The following is a 22,294-nucleotide window of genomic DNA, read 5'->3' as shown; positions in this document are numbered from 1 at the left end:
TGTGTACGTTTCCCTACGCAATAACTTTGTCAATTTTTAGTCTACAGACTCGAAATTTGATATATAGAGTACTGAGATTTGGGAAAATCGATGTGATCAGTTTTGGGCCAGAAATTTGGCGATTAAGGAGTCGAAGTTCAACGATTTGACCTTTGAGAACTCTACCAAACTCCTCCGACAATTTTGAGTCTACGCACTTGAAATTTTAGATATAGGTTCCTTGGACATGGATCTAACTTAATAACTTGATTTGAGCCCAAAACAATGAATTTTAAGGGGTCATAATAGGGATCAAAGTTTTAAAAAATTGACCTCTGCGGTCTTTTTCAAATTACTCAGACAATTTCTGGTCTAAATATTTGAAATTTTCCATAAAATGTATTCAGAGATAGGGCAAGCTTTTTCATCAGTTTGGGTCAAAAATTTTTAGTTACCAATATATAAATGTATGTATGTATGTATGTATGTCTGCCTTAAACTTTCAATAGAGGCGATGGATTTTACCAAGATCAGTATCGTTTTAAAGTTCGACCTTTCATACGACAAATATCGAAAAATTGGCTAAAACATTAATATCTTCCCCTTCAACTAGGCACTTTTGTACGGGGGTGGGTCACTTTTTTCGTCGATATTTTTGGAAGTTATCCTCTCCTTTAGATTGTCTAGCCTTGATTTTTAAAAATGTCGCTTCCGGTTTGGCGGTGTCGTAACAGCATAAACGTGGGGTTTTACCCCGTTCTTTTCCTCCTTTGCGGTACGGGTTCGAGCCTGCCTTCCTACTATCACTTTTTTTTTTTTTTTTGCTCAACATACACATCCAAACACCCGGGTAACGCCGGCCTGAAATGCTAGTATATATATATATATATATATATATATATATATATATATATATATATATATATATATATATATATATATATATAGTTTTGCTGTCTATTCTGCTAATTGTCCAAATATTTATATATTTTCCGTACTAATTTTTTATACGCACACGTAAACACACACAATCAAGAATCAATATTGTAATATTGAATCTCTGTACTTATAAAATTGTGTCAGTTTGTTTATATGCAACGTTTTTATCCACTGAGCCGTTTTCAAAGTAACGTAGACAACCACGTGTCTATGTTATTGTTGAGAATGAAAGTGATCTGTTTCCGTTTTATATTGAGCATGCGCACTTCAACAATTGTAGACATACTGTTTCATACACGAAAAATGTATGGTTTTTAATTTCTACTTTTAGATATTTATTTTAAAAATGGAATTTTACTTTTAAAATCGTTTATCACTAATCACCTGTTACCTCTGTTTATTGTTTATTTTCATTGTTTATAGAACATTTTTATTATTTAAAGTTTTAAATCTATAAAGGAAACGAGTTATTAATTTTTTTAATTACCTATTAATCTCTTTTTCATTCGTATGAATTGATCAAAGATGATTTTATTAAATTTTTCGTCGTCAATTCAAATGGTCACACAACCTTCCCTGACAAGCTTAAATTATTTTCAATTACCACTGGATATGATGACCTTATTGATGATCTTGGGTAAGAAAATGTTTCTCTTTTTTTTTCTGTTAAAGACAAATAAAATAATTCTAAAAAAATTGCTAATTAGAAAAATCGGTATGTTTTTACGACCTAACCCAGCGTAATATAAAAAAAAAACAAAAAAACTCCTATGTTAAGAACGGCTTTCGAAATAAACACCCCCGACCTCGAAAGCCGTTCTTAACATGGGGAGCTTGGGGATATTTATATAAAAACAGGTTAGGTCGTAAAAACATACCCAATTAAATATGTAATATTGTTGTTGCTTAAAACGAATTTTTTTTTTTTTAAATCGATTTGTCAACTATCTCTTAACAAGCAGCAATGATTTTGTTGTGAAAAATGCACAGCAGTACTACAGCACATCTGCTGAATCGCTTTTCGTAATTTTTTAAATTTATACTAATTTCGACATGGCACGTAGGTACATAACGTTTTCACCTGAAGTGCGTTAGTAACGCACTGTGTTACTGCGTTAGTTTCAAAGATCATGAGCATCAAATATTTAGGGTTTTAATTGAATTTTCGGTAAATTTTCAGAGATCCACCTCCACAATTTTCTTTTAAATGACAACTTATAAAGGTTTTCGACTATGCTGAATACGAAAATTGCATTGAAATTTTTGCAGAAATAATTAGTTATCAAGATATAAAAAGTTGTATTATGCATTGTATTCCTTGGCGGCCATCTTTTTTATGCGCGTGCAGTACTGCAGTACTGCACTGCAGTGTCAGTCAAAGATGAGTAGATTTGTTTATGGCACGTACGTAAAAAAGATGGCCGCCAAAGAATACGATGCAAAATACAACGTTTTATATCTCGATAACTACTTATTTCTGCAAAATTTCAATGCGATTTTCGTATTCAGCATTGAATAAAACCATATTAGAGTTGGCATTTAAAAGAAAATTGTGGAGGTGAACCTAATCTAAAAAAATACCGAATTTTCCCAGTCAGTATCTCTTGTTTATAGAATTGTAAAGTGAAAGTACAGATTAGTTAACAAAGCACTTCCTCCCTTGTTAAGAATGACTTTCTAAATAATGTTATTTCAGCACCGTTCACTAATAAAATGTTTATAATGAATGATAAATTTTTACTTTCCACCCCAGCAGCAATCATCTTAAGATGACGACTTTACATGTTTTCGGGTATGCTGAAAACGAATATCGCATTTAAATTTGTCACAAACAAGTAGTTTTCCGGATATTAAGCAATGCAATTTCTTATGTTATAAGTAGTGGCCATTCCTGTACGCGCAAATTTTTTACTTGAGTGTACAAAAATGGACACTACTTAAAACTACTTGTTTGTGGCAAATTTGATACTAGTGCACTTATTGATCCGTGCTGAAATAAACACGATATTATTTGGAAAAACAGTCTTAACATGCACTTACTGATCCGCGCTATATTTTTAAATTGTATTTCCAAGTTTCATAAAGTTTTATGGTATGTTTTTTTTTTTATTATTCAATTGTAAGGTTAAAGTACAGAGTAGGTACAAAACACCCTCCCCTCCCCATGTTAAAAATGGCTTTTTCAATAATAACGTTACTATTCCAGCATGGATCAATAAGTGCATAAGTACCGTGTTTTGTACTTATTTTGTACTTTAACTTTACAATTTAATAAAGACAGATATCATAAAACTTTAATTAAACTTGAAAATATTATTTAAAAAATAGCGCGGATCAATAAGTGCACTAGCACCGCAAATTTAAATGCGATATTCGTTTTTAGCATACCCGAAAAAACTGAGTTTCGTCATTTTAAAGGTGATTAAGGTAGAAAGCAAGTAAAAAAATTTACCTAATGAATTATATTCAAAATGGTTCACAACTTTCGCTATTAACGTTGGTGTTAATGAAAGACTTTTTAGAGGATTCAGCAAAGAAGTGAATAAAGGGAGGAAAAACATTTAAATATACAAATAAATGTTATCAAAGTTGCTTGGATGAGATCTGCTGTCTACTCGCCAGAATGTAACAGTTGCTTCTATTGCCTACAGATTATTTCATGGTTTTTGCCCCATTGCAATACTTGGTACTCATGCAGAGAGTGATCCATGCTGAAATAATGACATTATTTAAAAAGCCATTCTTAACATGGGGAGGGGAGGGTGTTTTGTACTTATTCTGTACTTTAACCTTACAATTGTCTAAAAAAAACATATAATAAAACTTTAATTAAACGTGGAAATACGATTTAAAAAATAGTGCGGATCAGTAAGTGCATTAGCACCCAATACTTAAATATTGCCCTGTGCTGTGACGGAACAGATCAAACTTGCAACGATATACATTCATATTAGACCCTCTGCATAATCACACTGGTGTTTGCTCAGAGATGTCACCTTTTATATTGTGTTCTGCAGTCCTGAACGTACTGCCTCAGAATTGTGTGAATGAACATGTATCACTGTCACATTTTCAAAGTTCTATATTGTCTAACTATCATGATAGTATTAAGTTTTATGTATGCCCTGATTATCTTAGTCTCTGTCTATTGTTAACGGTTTTATGACCCCATGGCTTAATAAAAGAAAGAGAGGAGGGGGCAAGATACGTTACTCTTCTACCTACCTGAATAACTTTTATGGGATTGAACATATTTTAAAGCATCTATTTAATTCAAAGCAAGTAGTGTCGAGTTTGTAAGTTAGAATGACAAGATGGTTGACATCGGACACTCAACTGGGAAATCTCAATTATCGTTTAAATCATAAAACAAAATACTGATAGAAATTCACCCAATAAATTTCATGGTGACACTTATTGGGTGGATTTCTCTTAGTATTTTGTTTATTTTTCGAGTTTTAAGCTATTACTGACTCTGAAGATGGCATGTTCTTGTTTGCCATGTGGTCGGTTTAACTTACCAATTCTGCACTACAGCAGAACCCCGGGATACAGCATTAAAAATTAGTAAAAAAATACAGTACAGTATATAATACACATGTATGTAAACAAATAACATTATAAATAACACCGTAAGGTGGGGCAAATACCATAACTGGTGGCCAGAAAACATTGTATTCCACATTGTAACCTGAAAAAAAACGTATCCTAGGGTCATCATATTCTGTTACTGTACTTGTTTTTCGAACCTAATAAAAAGCTTTAAAATACATTAAAACACAAAATTTATCCAGGTAGGTAAAAGAGTAACTTATCTTGCCTTTGGTAACATTTATTTATTATATATTTGAATTTTTTACTTGTTTTTTCGTTTGGCTTCTCTGCCTTTTTTTTTTTTTCTTCTTGCATAAATCGGTAATCATTACTCTTGGGGAATGTTCGTATGTAAACACTCAGATGAAATCTCTATATAAATAAAATGAACTCATTTTTTCCCGCCTGATTTTGACATTAATAGGATTAAAAATCAAGATATTTCATGCAAATATAATATGCACAAACGGCAGAACAATATCTGAGGTGTGTTATAGGCTTATTATTTCTCAAATTCCTCGATAATCTTAGATTTCTATACTTTTTCTGCTGAGACGTCACGGCCAAAATCGGTTAAGATCAATGGAAGTGGTAAAATATTTTCTCTCTAATAAATTCCTCCTCCCCCTGCCACCACTTAACACCGTTTGGGGATCGTTCACAAGGAACAGTTGAGAAGAGAACACCGGTTTGGCTTCGTAGTTCTTTCATGTGAAGTTATTTAAAATCACTAAACTAAGCTGCAGTGCTCTGTGGCGTAGTGGTTAGCGTGCTGGACAATTCACATTATATTTTCACGTTCGCGCCGACCTACCGTAGTCGTTTTTTTTTGTTTTTTTTCCTAAACAACTGGAATGGACTTTTCTTGGTGGCCGAACTGTTAACGTTGCAGATGTTTTTTTTGTTTTTTTTTTCACACTTTATTTTCCTACTTTTACTCATGACTCCGGGTTTGATCCTTCCTACTTACCTACCATAACATTTTTTAAAACTCCCCCCCCCCCGTCCCGGAAACAAACACTCGGGCAATGCCGGGTACCCCCGCTAGTTATTAATAAAATAACAGGAAAGCTATAAAAATCATTTGATTGTGGTTGAAAAATATTAACACACACTGAAATTGTGAGAAAAATAAGTTAAACAACTCCCTTGACTTGAGAATGTTGGAGGTTAGAGGAGGGTCGGATTCTCTTTTGATTTTGCAAGACTTGGTGATGTTTTGGCTCTAGCTTATACCTGCTGCTGGCTGGAAGTGATTTGCATATGTGGCTGTCAGTTGTTATTTAAGAGCATTGCTTACTTCCTATGGGAGGCTTCCAGCGGCAGTCTTTGAGTGGGTCCATTTGAGACGTTTTGTCCACTTGAAAATACCTTGGTGTATTTCCGTTACCTACACACCAAACTATTTGGGTGAGTGAGGTGCTCCTTCTGTGGCAGGATGCTCCTTCTGCGGCTTACATCTTTGAGAAGTTCTGATCATGGTTACTTCTGGAGAATCTTTTAATTTGTTACCTTCATTAGAGTTCTGATGCACAGGTTTATGAGTTATAGTCCTGACTCTTGACAGAGCTGGGGGGGGGGGTGATTTAGGAATATTTCGCAATTTTAACACCAGACCCAACTCTGATTTATCCACTACTTTGGTGTTGGAGAAATTTTCCACAAAATTTATGAAAAAATGAATCCAGTATTTTATATTTAATAAATGTAAATTTTATCCGGCATCCTAAAATAACACGATTGTTACTGATTCAGCAGAGCTAAATCTTACGTCTTTACTTGGAGTCAAGAAATGGAATCATTCAAAAGTAAAATTGCTATTTTTTATTTTTTTTATTAAAATTTTAATGGATTAATTTCCATAAATTTTAATGGATGAATTTCCATAAATTTTAATGGATGAATTTCCATAAATTTTAATGGATGAATTTCCATAAATTTTAATGGATGAATTTCCATAAATTTTAATGGATGAATTTCCATAAATTTTAATGGATTAATTTCCATAAATTTTAATGGATGAATTTCCATAAATTTTAATGGATGAATTTCCATAAATTTTGGAGTATGTTAATACTTTTCCATCACAAGCAAGTAATTCCTAAAGTTTTCCTGCTATTTTATTTATAACTACATATAAACGTAGATTCCATGAACAAAGTTTCTTTCTTAGAACTGCGCGCCTGTGGAACTCTGTTCCATTTTCCTGCTTTCCAACTGACTGCAACATGGTCACCTTCAAGTCCAACGTAAACAAGTTCTTGATGAACCGTCCCCTTAAGTAATCCAATTCACCAAATTTCCACTACTAACGATTACTATGACATTTTCCCATTGACTACTGTCCACTCATTAACCCTTATCTTTGAGAGGTCTCTGGGCCTTGATAAGTAGTGACTCCTTTGTAAAAAAACAAATTAAAAAAAAAATTTTTTACAAACTGCCATATTTCATGTGAATGCTTGTATATAGAAGTACCTAATTTTTAATATGACTGACAGGGGAAACTATGACAAACTGGATACACTTTGTTAAAATATAATCTAGCCATTTAAATGTTAGACCTACTGTTTTTAATGAAAACAAATTAAAAAGTACAAATTATCAGTTTGTCGTGGCCTCCTTTTCGTAACACTTTTTTTTTTATTCTTTATTTTACTTGTTACTCATTCATACGACCAGTTCTGCTACAAATTAGTGACCGCAACAAGTTATGACCCTCAATGTGATATATACATGCAGGAATTGGTAAAGACAGTTGCAGACCACCCAGAAGTGACAATCAATGTATATTTTCTGCTATACGACACGATTCATACCAGGAGCTGATTCATTTAACTTGAAGTGATATTCGACATTGAAGAGTGATCAACCAGCACACTAAGGTGATCTGCCACAGGGGTTCCCAACCTGGAATGCTCGTACCCCTTGGGGGTGCGAGACGATATTCTAAGAGGTGCGAGAAAAGTTTAGACAGAATATAGATTATTGTAACTCTTGTGTTTTTTTTTTTTTCTTTTGCAATGTACTGAATTCTTGCTTTCATTTTGGGGTCAATAATTATTAAGTGACTATTAAATACATGGCTGAATAGATTTAATCCAATTATGTATTTAAACATGAATTCAGAAACTTGGGGGAGGGGTGAATCAAAAAGAAAAGGTTAGGAACCATTGTTCTACCACCTTCTATCGTCAAGGAGGTTGATAGCATCCTCCTGAACATCTCAGTTTCCCTGTAGTACATCTGTCTCAAGGAGGCCCTACTCAAACAGACTGTCTGTTTGAATTAAGATTTTATACAAAATCTTTTGAACAGCATATCTAAGAACACGATTACATCCTAATTCTTATGATGCCCCCCCCTCCCACATTATGAAGAGCCATAAGAACCCACTCTTCGAAATATGTTGATCAATCACTAACGCATCACAGTGACATAGATTCCTGCCCCAATTCCAAACGACACACCTTTGGATTGATTGGTTGATTTGACAAACCGAATTTGCCGAAAATTGACCAAAACATCTACCAGGTCAATAAGAACTTTGGCCAAACTCCAATCTCAGTTCCATCACCGAAAGGTGGCATCCCTGTGCCTGTTTTACAAGTAAGTACTTTAATGGTAAGTGCTTCGATAAACTCAAAGCATTAGTACCCCCTCGACGTAAATATCCCTGACAAACCCAACTAGCAGCAAAATCCCACCCTTACACTATAGCGTTCCCTAGATGCCGTAAAACCTTCTATTCAAATAGCTTCTTCCTTCAAACTGCTAAACTTTGGAATTCTCTCCCAGGCCCCTGCTTCCCTGACTGTACTGATATGCAGAAGTTCAAGTGTAAGGTGAACAGACATTTTGCTGCTCAACTCCCTACATAGTATCCCTGCAAATCTGATTCCAAATAGTAGTCCTTTACGACTTGGTGGCACTGTGCCTTGTTCGAGATGAAAATAACAGTAAAAAAAAAATTATATGCATCATTTGGAGTGCCAGATTGCAAAGTTGCGGGGGCAAATGCAAGATCATCAGTTCTCCCTGTGACAAAAAAAAAAAAGCCATCAACTTTCAGAAGGAACAAAAGTTGTACCTGCACTTACCTTCCACTGTTGGTAGTAATAATAAAATAATAAATATTTATTGATTTTAAACAACCAGTAAAGTTAAAATCTATAGATCATCTCTCACAAGTGTATTTTTATGTTTGAGAAAAAAATCTACACATTTAACATGTAATTTACGGTAATCGAGGAAAAAATAGCAACTGTTTAACTACTTAGAGATTTATAAAGAATCGGAACTGGAATCAGAATCTGTAATTGTGCGGAACCGGGGAAAATATTGGAATCGTCCCATCACTAATATCCTGGGACGCTAATTATTTAACAGGCAACGACGATGACCTCGGCTGGTACACGTTCATATAGTTCTTATGTGTAAGATCAAAATTACCACTGACACATAGAGGGGCTACTATGAATTAGGGACTGTGTCTACAGAGATATTCTTAGTAGGGAGTTGAGCAACAAGATGTCTATTCACATTGCACTTAAATATCTGTATCTTAATCAGGGTTCTGATTTATGTTTAACCTTTGACAACTAAATATTTACGTTTATGAGCCAAATAGAAAAGTTACTAGCTAAACTTGCATGATTATGGGAATATGACATCTTCGTTCCATGATGAGTACGTACATCATAAAAAAAATTTCTGCATTTTTTTAAATAAGTGTAATTCTAAATATGCACTTAATTATATGTTGAGATCTGAAGGTATAAACATTTTAATTTCTTCAGACTTTTATTTTTTTTAGACAGCCTTCATTAAAAAAAAAAAAAGAGTATATTGTTCTATTAAATTTTTATTGTTTAAATAATTTAACTTTGCTCGTTTTATTAAAAAACAAATGTTGAAAAGGCACTTTTCATTCAGTAATTAATTTTGGAAGATTGTCGGAAAAAAAAACCACAATCGCCAGTAGATAAGTGTTTTATTATTTCTAGTTGTGACTTCAAAAAATCACTCAAAACATAAAGCCCTGATCTTTTTTTTTTTTTTTTTTTACATAGGCATCACCACATTATCAAGGCCAAGAGGCCACTCAAGGATAAGGGTTAAAGAGTGTACAGTAGAAATTGGACAATATAGTAATCATTAGTAATGAAAATTTGGTAAATTTGATAACTTATATGGAACGGCTCATCAAGAACTTATTTACGTTAGACTTGAACACAACCATATTGTAGTCAGCCGGAAAGCAGGAAAACGGAAGACAATTCCACAGGCGTGCAGTTCTAAGAAGCTTTGTTCATGGAATCTACGTTTAGGTTTAGGCACAGATAAAGAGTGGGGGGAATTATTGATAGTGTTTACAGCTAGACGAGTTTTTCTTGTGAAAGTTTGGCAAGGGGGGATCATAGATTGAAGCTCAGTCGAACACTTTCCATGAAAATAACGATACATCAGAGACAAACTCGCAACATCTCTTCTGTGAGATAGAGGTTGCAGCGAAGAGAAAAGGACATCTACGAGGCTACAAAGTCTATTTTGAACTCTATCAAGGCAGGACAAGTCCTTTCTAGCAGCTCCTGCCCAGATGTGGCAACAGTATTCCATCCTTGGACGTACCTGGCTCTTATATAGATAGAGAATAGCATCAGCAGTGAGATATCTACCGGATCGATAGAAAGATCCCACCATTTTTTCAGCAGCCTTGGCAACAGATTTTATGTACGTGTTCCATTTAAGATCAGGAGTAATGGTCAAGCCCAGAAGCTTGTCAAAACTTGAGGCCTCCTGAAGACGAGAGCCATTCATTTCAATTGATGCCAGATGTGAATTAGAATGTTGATGATGTAAAGAGAGAAGCTTGGTTTTAGATGCATTAAAAGTAACCAGCCACTCCTTTCCCCATTGTACTACGTGCTCAAGATCAGAGGAGAGAGAATTGGAGAGAACTTGGTCGTTTACTGTCTTAGATGTGCTACCATAAATGGTAGTGTCATCAGCATAAATGTCTACAAATGATGTAAGGATGTGATTTGGAAGATCATTAATGTAGATCAGGAAAAGAGTCGGGCCCAGGATGGACCCCTGAGGGACACCGGCATTAATACTGTGAGCTTCTGATTTTTGCCCCTCAACTACTACTCTTATGAATCTATCAGAAAGAAATGATTTAATAATTGAGAAGACTTTTCCAGCTATACCATAGCTAGCGATCTTATGAAGTAAACCATTATGCCATACCCTATCAAAGGCTTTAGATATGTCAAGAGCAATTGCCCTAGAAAGGTTGCCTCCGTCAAGAGATTTGCTAATCCTATGGGATATAAGTCTAACGTAAACAAGTTCTTGATGAGCAGTTCCATATAAGTTAACAAATTTACCGAATTGATTACTATGTTATCCAATTTCTACTGTACACTCTTTAACCCTTATCCTCGAGTGGCCTCTTGGCCTTGATAATGTGGTGATGCCTGTGTAAAAAAAAAAAAAAAAAAATCCAGTCATACCGAGAAATCTCATTAGTTGCTTTTATTTGTCGGGACAGAATATTTTATGATAGCATCAACTTTTGCCGAGATAGGTTTCACTCGTCCCTGACAGACAGTATGGCCCAAATAATCAACTTTTGCTTGACCGAATTCACTCTTGTTGAGGTTTACACATAGGTTGGTATATTGTAGTTTTAGAAAGAATTGTTTTATAATTTTTAAATGCCCCCCCTCCCTCAGGTTTTACTGTATACAATCACATCATCGATGTAAACTTCATATCCATGAATATTATGTAGTATGGAATGCACCATTCTCTGAAATGTTTCTGGTGCTTTTTCATTTTCTATCATATATTTAATTTCCTTACTTTATTGAAATTTCACTAGATTAATGTGTAATACCTATTCTAAAATTTGACAAAAATCAGAAGTATTTGAATGTTCACTAATGCTTCCGCTCCCTTTTTATTCACTTTGCGTAAAACTAAATTAAATATTACAATAAAAAAATGTGAGCATGAAAAGTAATATGGTTAAGCTTAAACATGGAAAACTAAAGGACTAGTTGTTAAAACTGGAAAAGAAAAGGACAAGATATTCTAGTAAAAAATATAATAAATTTATAACTTAAAATATTGCAGCATTAAGAATTGATTATAATATTATAAATTTAATTTTTTTTTTAAATACTTAATGCTGCAATATTTTAAATTATAAATTTATTATATTTTCTACTAGAATATATTGCCCTTTTCTTTTCCGGTTTTAACAACTAGTCTTTTACTTTTCCATGTTTAAGCTTAACCATATTACTTTTCATGCTCGCATTTTTCTGTTATAATTCATGATTTTTTCCAGGCTTCCAATAAATTCACTTGTTCTTTGTTTAATTTCTGTTTTATTTTTTTGCCCCCATAAACACATATGTAATAACAATGTAGGACACTCGTCTGCTTTCAATAAAATTATCTCCCTTTCATGCTTTCATTGGTGAATTAGTAGCAACACTATTCACTGAAGCGACGTGGTTGCTATGGAAACCAGTCATAAAAAAACACGCTCACCTCCTTATATTTTTTTACGATTTTGAGCACCATAAAATTCATCATAACTTTTGTTTTACTGAACGAAAATTGGAAAAAAAACTTTGTTCACAATATAGCTGAGAAGGTGATCTATAAACTGTAATTATTGTTTGAAATTTGGTCGAAAAATGAGTGAGTGGTGAAAGTTTAAAGCAGTTCTAGATGACTAAAACTGTCACTTAACCATATATTCAAGCACTGCCGTGTTTGAATGATGGCCTATATTATTAACTCTTACGTTTAGGAGCTGGGTTCTATGTTTTAAAATTTACAATGATCCTTTATCGCCCGAATTTTTTTATGCAATAAATAAATTTATTAACAATGAAACCCACATGTGATGGAAGTTAGCATGCAACTGACGCACAAACATAAACAAAGCCGTCATTCACTTGCTGAACCATGCATAGACCTGTACTTTGAAAACCAGTTGGGCTGACAAGCCATAAGAGTAAGAAATATTTCCTATACAGGTGTTTTTGTGAAAGGCGACTTGAAAGTACAGTTTGGCGGTAATGGGTTCATTGGTTTAGAAGTGGATCCTACACATACAAATATATACACATATGCACATGCCTAGCTTGATAGTGATAGTAACCTATTAAACGTTTCCTACCATGACATGTATCTTTGTTAGGAATGTGGTTAAAGTTTTACTGGCTGCTTTCGAACATTTATTCTTTTAATTTTGTTGCATTGGCTGGCTGTGTTTTTATGTATAACTCTGAAGCGAATAATAACAGCCAATAAGGAAATTATCTTTGCATAAGTCAGAATTGAATGACTTTCCTTACACTTTCTTATATATATATATGTGTGTGTGTATATATATATATATATATATATATATATATATATATATATATTTCTCTTTTTAATGATAGAATTTATTCTCCTATTGTTCATTTATTAAGTGCTAAACCATTAAATATTCCCATCTTCAACATTTTCCCCATTTTGTTTTGTCTTCAATTCTCAACAATTGTGACTAGGTTTTCTTCATAATGACTAATGTCTTTAGTCACGCAAAAAAAAAAAAAAAAAAAAAAAAACGATCTGGTTGAGGAAAAAATAGGATCAAATAGACTTGAGGCACCCTAAAATAGACAATGATCAAAAAGGACAAATTTTGTCTTAATACCGATATTTTTTTTTGGGGGGGGGGTCAAAGAGGAGACTAAGACCATACAACAGCAATGATAAAAACTGATCAAATATTAAGGAAAATCTTTAACTCCCAGAAACGCCTGTCTGAATTTCAATCTATGCCCTCTTTGTAAAACATTAACAACAAAAAACTTGTCTAACTACAACCATTTCCAATAAATCCCCTTTCTCTCTCTGTGTAAGTAAAACAAAATTTCCATGAGTAAAGTTTTTTGGAAGCGCTGTCATGGAACACAATACCATAGGATTACTTCCCAGCTGACTATAGCATTGCTGCTTTCAAGTCACCTCGAATTAAAAAAATTCTCATGGAGCCATACTCTTGAATAGTCACTTTCTGACCAGTTACAACCATCATTACTAAAACCCCTCTGTTTTTTACATTTTACCTTATCCTTGAGTAACTTATGGGCCTTGATAAGCGGTAACCTGCTTGTACTGTAAGGAAAAAATACAAGACCAACAAACACTTACCAACAACAGATAAAGGAATATGAATAAAACAAAAAAAACAAAAAAAGTAATTTCACCTGCTTTGACTGATATGACACAAAATTGTTGTGAAGGGTCAGAAGAAGGAGAGCACAAACCCAACCACCATTGGAAGATTGTGAGAGTATTGGAACTTTTAGTAAGATTATTGTCACTCAAATTCCAAAGACAGCAGTTCTTTCTCGTGAGAAATAGATGGTAAACGGCTGTTGCAATAATGTAAAATAATGTGCAAAGGTTACCAGAAGAGATAGAGGTAGACACAACAAAAATATGGTAGAAAACCAAGTTGTTTCTTTTTTTTTTTTTTTTTTTTTTTTTTTCAGAAAGATAAAAGCCTGAACTTTATCATATGAAAAGCAGAATAACAAACTTTTTCTACTATTTTTAATAGAATTTTAAATTTAAAATTTTTCTAAAACCACACCATTCACCGCAATTTTTTTTCGATCGATAAAACGTTTAAACATTTTTTTAAAAGGTTTTTGAACCAATTATTATTTTTTTTCGACTAAATAAGATTTAGGATGATTTGATATAAAAATATGCAAAAATATAACATAAGTATCTGAATTCCAAATAATTCCATCTTTTATCTCCGTCTATAGATTTCGCGTGGCGAAATTAAAAAATCCAAAATTTAATGATAGTTTCAGAGAAACTATGGTAGCCTTAAAAAATAGTAAATTAAGTCATTTAGTCCTGTAAATTTCCATTACATTTGTTTTGACGATTAAATAAAGAATCAACTTTATAAGGGTTTAATTCCTTTTTCATAAACGATACATATTTGTTGCCTACATAACCCCCAAAGTTAAACAACGATGAGGCTGGCTAGTACCAGATGGGTCACCATTTTGGGAATGTTAGGCACTGTATGTGTTGGAAACAACACCTGCATCTAGTATCACGCTTGGTCATCTTGACCCTGTCTTGCCATCAGGACCAAGTGTTTCTGGAAGAAAGTGTAGTAGATGCAAGTCCCCCCACACTTTAAGTCAAGCGCAAGTCACAGCAAAAAGGAAAAGGGATAGATAACAACTGTTTGTAAATATGAACAACTGTTTGTAGGCCTTTATAGTCTTAGGTGAGGAAATATCATGTAATGACAAATTGCCGAAAGAAATTACCATATTTTTAGCAAAATGCAGTTATTTATTGATTTTGTTTCTTTTTTGGTATCAATTCTTCAAAGCATTTCCTATTTAATGGTATATTAGAAATATTGGGCTCACTAAAAGAAAATTATTAATTTATTTTTCAAAGATTTAAAAGTAGTGTTTTTTTTGTAAAAATAATGAAAACATATATATATATATATATATATATATAAATATTTTGCTAATCTGAAATTTTTATATTATTAATATATTCAACGAATTTCACACTTCAAAAGATGAAAAATAAAACTCATTCAAAATTCAGATTTTCAACCTTAAAATCTGATACGTACGCAGTTTGTTTTATCTACAATCCTCACCCTTCCCACAATATATTTTGTTCAGTTTCGGCTGATCCTGATCATTTTAAGCATATTTGTAACCATAGAGAGGAAGGTTTGTAGGCAAAATATATATATCAATTGTGAAAAAAACAAAAAAGTACACCATTATAAAGTTCATCCTTCACTTAATAATCGGTGAAAATTTCATATTGATTCACTTGACTTTTGGTAGATTTTTAAAGAGACTCCATCAAAAAAATACTCCCTTCTTCCATTTTGGCCATGCCTAGATAGAGGGTATTAGAAATCTGAGGAGACTTATTACCGCTCAAATTCCAGAGAAACACCACTTTTTATTTTCATTGAGCGATCAAACTCAGAGTAATTAAAGCAATAATAGGTTTTATTCAATTAATATACATTTAGCAGATCATAAATTGAAGTTTTGTGAGACAACCTAGGAGTTGAAGATACCAGAAGTGTATTCATAATTTTGAATCATCAGCATTTGTCGATGAGAAAACTGTGTTCAAAGTGGGTGCTACATTTGCTCACAGTCTATCAAAAACAGCAATACATCGACAATTCAGTGTTGTTTGAAATCGTTTCAACACACCGAAAGGTTTTTACATAAATATGAGCGAATGAAACTTGGATACAACATTTCACTCCAGAGTAAAATTGGCTGTCAGTAAAGTGGATATCAGCAGGTGGAAGCTGTGCAATGCGACTAATAGTGCAAACATCAGCAGACAAGGTTTTGACCTCTGTATTTTTCAAGACAAATCATTCTACCAAAAAAAAAAAAAATGTAATGAATTGTTGGAAAATCATTGGTATTAATGTATCAATCTCTCTAGGAGACTATGTTGATGAACAGAGTCGAATTTTTCATATGAGTTTTTGTTTTGTTAGTTAGTTCCGAGGCTTACTAAGTAATGCGTTAGACTCCTAAAAAGCATACTGTGTGCAACATCTTCTAAAATATCAGTCCACCCAACTGCTCCTGTTTCTCTCTCTCTCTCTCTCTCTCCCTCTCAACTGGTGCGAAAAACTTTTTTTTAAGTGAAGAAGATAGTCATCAGTAGCCAACTGACTTCAGTATTATTTTTTTAACGTTTGTTAGTAAGAACAAAAGAAGTGAGATTTGAACTTAACATATTTGGTGTTTTCTTGATTTCTTTCTATATCTAGATTATATATATTTTTTCCTAATTAGTTTTTAGTCCTCATTGTTAATTGGAAAGAGTTTTTCCTATTTACTTGCCTCCCCACGAGGGCAGAGTTAGACACAAGGTCGGTTTTTAATGTGGGGAAAATCCAGCTCCCCAAAAAGGGGCACTCTGGATAGGAACAAAAGTTAAAATTGTCTTAGTCATAAAGGATTTCTCCTCCACTGACAGAGGTTAGAAAAGATAAAGTGTAGTATCAAAACAGATACTATACTGTGATCTTGGCCCGCTGTTAATCCATTATTTCATTAATCTTGGATGCTATCAGATCAGACTGTCTTGATACTGGCTTCCAGATCTAAAATGCACTAAACATTGATTTTTTTTTTTTTTTTTCGCAAAACTCAAAGCCCGCACCAATTTTCCTCTACAAAACAACTAAACCGAACACCATGAATAAATATTTGAAGATATGAAAAAAAACTCTAAGCATAACATCTTTTTCCAAAATTTGGCATTAAATAACCCAAAAAGGGTTGATATGCCACAAAACAAAACCAAAACCGTTACTCTTCCATGAGTCTGATTTTCTAAAGATTTTTTTCTCATTAGTTTTTCACAAAATTTTACACGAAAAAATATATGACCCTAAATACTGAAAACTGACTGAGCCAGATTTTGCTGAAAATCTCAAAATTGATGAGAAGTTAGAATTAATGATTATTTACATAGAACAATTGGCAGGAAAATCTGAGTTCAATCCTTGCTCAAGTCACACTAAAAAATGCCAAAAATGATACTTTATGCTTCCCTGCTAAAACACTTGGGGTAAGTGCAACAATCCAAGGAAAAAAGTGTTGCCCTCCCTTACATCTTGCATCTTAGTGTATTAGCAAAGAAAAAGGAAATTTTGAGTCCTTATCACCTAAAGTTGATCCATTTATTTTATTTTTCCATGAAATGTGTACTGCTCTTTTTCACAAATATCTATCGGGTCAATGCAAAATTTTTTGCCGATTTAAAATTTTATTTTTGAAATAAAAAACTGTTTTTGAAAACCTTTTATTCATAACAATAACAATGTTTGCTCTCTTTAACTTAGTTTTATCTGTCAACAAGCTTATTAATGTTTCTTGCTTGTAAAGTTCTTGTGGTTTTGATGTGCAATATGAATCTAACTCGTGTTCAATCTCTTCTCATGAAGTTAATCTAAGGTCATCTCAATGGTTTTGTAATCAGAGAGAGTTAGGTCAGAAGAATATGCAGGATGATGTAAGATTTCACAACCAAATTCTCCTAGATCTTTGGTCAGTAGTGCTGTGTGAGGAGGAGCATTATCATGATGGAAGATGACTCCCTTCCTGTTGACTAAAGGCTGTTTTCAGGTCAACATCATCAACGCTCTGATTCTCATCTGGCATCAATTGAAATGAATGACTCTCACCTTGAGTAGGCTCCATGTTTTGACAAACTTCTGGGCTTGACCTTACGTCAAATCCGTTGCCAAGGTCGCTGGGAAAATGGTCTGATCCTTCTATCGATTCAATAGATATCTGACTGCTGATGCGATTCTCTACCTAAAGAAGAGCCAGGTATGTCCAAGGATGGAATACTGATACCACATTTGGGCAGGAGCTGCTAAAGAGTTTATTCTGCCTTGACAGAGTTCAAAATAGACTTCCTAGTCTAGTAGGGAATGCGCTTTTCTCTTCCCTGCAACCTCTTTCTCACAGAAGAGACATTGCAAGCCTATCTCTGCTTTACCGTTATTTTCATAGCAACTGCTCGTCTGAGCTCCAATCTATGGTCCCTCCCCTTACAAAACTTTCACGAGAAACACTTGTCTAGCTGAAAACACTATCAATAATTTCCCCCACTCTTTATCTGTGCCTCTAAACGTAGATTCCATGAACAAAGCTTTTTAGAACTGCACGCCTGTGGAACTCTTCTGTTTGCCTGCTTTCTGGCTGACTGCAATATGATTGTTTTCAAGTCCAACATAAACAAGTTCTTGATGAGTCGTTCTCCTTAAGTAATCCAATTTACTAAATTTCCACTACTAATGATTACGATATTTTCCCATTGACTACTGTACACTCTTGAACCCTTATCCTCGAGTGGCCTCTAGGCCTTAATAAGTGGTGACTCCTATGTAAAAAAAAACACATGCGTAAGAATTGTTACAGGGAAAGGCTGTCCCCTTTCCATGTAAATAAGAAGAATATTAAATAAGTGGAAATGAGATCAGGATAAGCCTAGAATCGAACCCTGTAGGCAAAGTTAAGAAATGGAATGTTAGAAATTAAGGCTATTGTTAATTCTATTAGAAATCTGAATATTAAATATGTCAATAAAAGAATGAACAATAAAAATTAAAAATATATTGTTAAAATAATAGGTTAGGTTAAAAAATAGGTTAGGAGAGGATTCTTTTGTTTTCAAAAGTGTTTTGGAAAACGCATGCATAACCATGTGAAATTAGTCACGTTTGAAAAACACACTTCTGGCGTCATAGACAAAGGACAATTCTCCATATAGTTCTATGGGTTCGTCAGTTAGTCAGAGGAGTCAGTCTGCTAGTCAGTCAGAGGGAGAGTTGAGTCAGTCATTTGGCAGTCAGTGGTCAGCTGACCCTTTGGAAGCGAAGGGGTAGAAGATTAACCATGTAGATACAAGTGAATTCCTGACGTCATTCGACTGGTCGATCCGATAAATAAAGAAGTCATCATCATGTTTTGTACGTGTTGTCTCGTGTCATCATTCAGTTACAACAGAAAAGGTAATTGTTATTATCGTTATCTATAATGAACGTTGTGTAACCCTTCGAGGATTATGCATTTTCTCTCCTCTATGTTAAGAACTTGTATACATCTCCAGAAAGTATATATATATATATATATATATATATATATATATATATATATATATATATATATATATATATATATATGAAGTCCCAAGCATCCCTCCCAGAACTGTAATATATATAAATGTGTCTCTCTCATCATCACTATCGTTATATCCGTTATAGGTATTGTCCCAATATGAACTACCCCGTCATCTCCTTAAAAATGTCCCCCGCTATTCAACAGAATATTGCAAAAAAATACGAATGATGCTTTAATAATCTGAAAGAAAAAAAGTTATAAATTAATCATAATGACGTGTTCAAGTAATAATAACAATTATTAAATTAAGTAAATTTTAATGGTCTCTGGTACGAACCGGCAAAAACTTTTGCACCAACCTCATATCTCATTGGTCCCTTCCCACTGAACTCCTACAAAACTTGTGATTAATGACTTTACATTATTCAAGGAGTAGTGATCGCAGGGGGAGACAACTCGTGCATAACTTATTTTGTTCATTAGTATTTGCTCTAGATCCACTTGATTGTTCCCAAAGTAATCATGCAGTAACTGAGACATGTGCATGCCAGTATCATGTTTTTTCTAAACGGTTCATTTGCAAGTAAAAAAAAAAAAAAAAAGATCAAAACAAAAACCTAAAGACAGTGAATCAAGTATGGTAACCATTAGGCCAGCTTGACACAATCTTTAAAAAGTGTTTTCAAACCTTATTCTTAACATGTGAATGATTCACCCATGCACATTCGTGGAACAGTTGACAAACAGATAATTCAATGATCCCCAAGTACCAATTTTTCAATTTTTACCCCTTAGCAGTCCTTTATTTTCAAAATGAAAACCAATTAAAAAGTTTTCCACATGTCTGAATACTCTATATACCAAATTTCAACCCTGTAGATCAAAAATTCGTTGAGTATATAGGTTCAGAAGTGTCCTCTCACACATTTTCACTTTTATAGATATACTAGCAGGCCGCCCGGCATTGCCCTGTCGTAAAATACTATTACTATTATATTTTGATTTATACAGAAACTGAGTATTATGTTTTTATTTTATTTTATCTATTTTTTTTTGTAGTTTTGTTTTTTTCCCCCTAAACAGTTCACGGTAATTTAGCAGAGAAGCCAACAACTATACAAAAAGAATATATACAAGAAAAAAATGTTATTGTAGGCAATAAAAGTTAATCTTCTGCCTACTTGGCTCTTTTTTTTTTCCAAGTAGTCTTTATTGCTCTTTATTTAATCTCAAAGTTAAGTTTTTTCGAGTGGACTTGAAAAAAAAAAATGGCTGCATCCTCTTTAGAAGAAGCAAGTCTCGTTTTGAATGTTTTTGGTATTTTTTACGAGAGTACCCAGTGTACGTTAAACATCCCAACCTCCCCATGTTAAGAACAGCTTTCGAGGTTAGGAGTGTTTATTCCGAAAGCCGTTTTTAACATGGGGAAGTTGGGGATGTTTATTCTGAAAGCCGTTTTTAACATGGGGAGTTTGGGGTGTTTATACTACACTGGGTATTCCCTTAAAAAAAATACAAAAAAAATTCAAAGCACCTGTAAACCTTGAATTCAAAACGAGGCATGCTTCTTCCAAAAAAGATGCCACCATTTTTTTTTTTTCAGCTCCACTCGGAAAAACTGAATTTTCTAGATTAAATAGCAATAAAAACTATTTGAAAACCAAAACAAATGAGCAGGTAGGTATAAAATTAACTTTTATTGGCTACAATAACATTTATTTATTGGGATTTGTATTACTATACACATAGATTCGAAAAAGTTGTCAAAAAACAAATATATAACAAATGTTATCAAAGGCAAGATAAGTTACTTTTCTACCTAACTGGATAATTTTCTAGTGTTTTTATTTAATGTAACATGTTTATTCAGCTCAAAAAACAGTGTTTACCGATGTATTGGAAAATTTAAAATGGCGCCGGATTCTCTTTGATACAATAAGTTTGGGAAAAGGAGTTAAAAATAAAAAAAAACTAGACAAAATACTGCTAAAAACTCACTCAATATATGTTACTGTGACAGGCTGACATATATTCAGTGGGTTTTTAACAGCATTTTGCATATTTTTTTATTTTTAACTCCTTTTCCCAAACTTACCATGTCGAAGAGAGAGTCGTGCGCCATTGTAAATTTTCCAATACATCGGTAAACACTATGTTTTTCGAACTGAATAAACATGTTACATTAAATAAAAACACTAAAAACATATCCAATTTGGTAGAAAAGTAACTTGTCCTGCTTTTAATAACATTTATTTGCTATATTTTTGTTTTTGGACAACTTTTTCGAATCTATGTGTACAGTAATATAAACCCATTTCTTGTATATATATTTTTTTCGTATAGTTGTTTGTTGGCTTCTCTGCTAAATACCCCAGTTCACTTCTTGTAAGTAAAAAAAAAAAAAAATACTCTAGCTGAGATCAAAGCAAAAACCTAAAGACGGTGAGTCAAGTACAGGGTGTTCCAAAAGTCTTGGGCACATTTTGACATTGAATATCTCTAGAACTAAAAAACACATCTGGTATATCTGGTATAGTTTGGTATAGCCTTACAAAAAACTTAATGCATTTAGCTTTAAAATGGCACCGCTTTCATCTTACTACCATTCACAATTAAGCAGATATGCGGACTTGGAATGTGCCCAAGACTTTTGGAACACCCTGTACTATAACCATTAGACCAACTTGACACGATCTTTACAAAGCTACCCAACCAAGTTATTCTTAGCATAAAGAAGCTGTTATGTTTCACGACCGCGCATGTGCATTAGTGAAACAGTTGACAAACAGAAAAATCCGATCACCCACCCACCCCCACCCACATGCCAATGTTTCAATTTTTACCCCTCCTTGTTTCCGGATGAAAACCGGTTTAAGTTTTCCACACGTCTGAAAGCTCTGTATACAAAATTTCAAGCCTGTATATCAAAAATTCGTTGAGTATATAGGTTGAGAAGTGTCCTCGCACACATTCTCACTTTTTAAACATTTCGTAAAAGAAAATCTCACTTAAAGTTAACTAAACGAATCATT

General features: G+C 33.5%; 2 protein-coding genes across 3 annotated transcripts in view; one reads left to right on the top strand and one right to left on the bottom strand.

The window, feature by feature from the left end:
• The window catches only part of LOC145278005 (uncharacterized), an 89,991-nt gene that overhangs the window by 57,684 nt on the left and 10,013 nt on the right, over positions 1-22,294 (bottom strand). The window lies entirely within an intron of this gene.
• LOC145278004 (uncharacterized) overlaps positions 1,113-22,294 on the top strand; it is a 61,525-nt gene continuing 40,343 nt past the window's right edge. For both annotated transcript variants that reach the window (XM_080130177.1, XM_080130175.1), the window contains exon 1: positions 1,113-1,555. The gene's annotated coding sequence lies outside the window, so the exon portion shown is untranslated. The remainder of the gene's footprint in view (positions 1,556-22,294) is intronic.

Source organism: Euprymna scolopes, chromosome 6 (genome assembly GCF_053919585.1).
Source record: "Euprymna scolopes isolate OS-2025 chromosome 6, ASM5391958v1, whole genome shotgun sequence".
Lineage (NCBI taxonomy): Eukaryota > Metazoa > Mollusca > Cephalopoda > Sepiida > Sepiolidae > Euprymna > Euprymna scolopes.
This window is presented reverse-complemented; position numbering and strand designations above follow the sequence as displayed.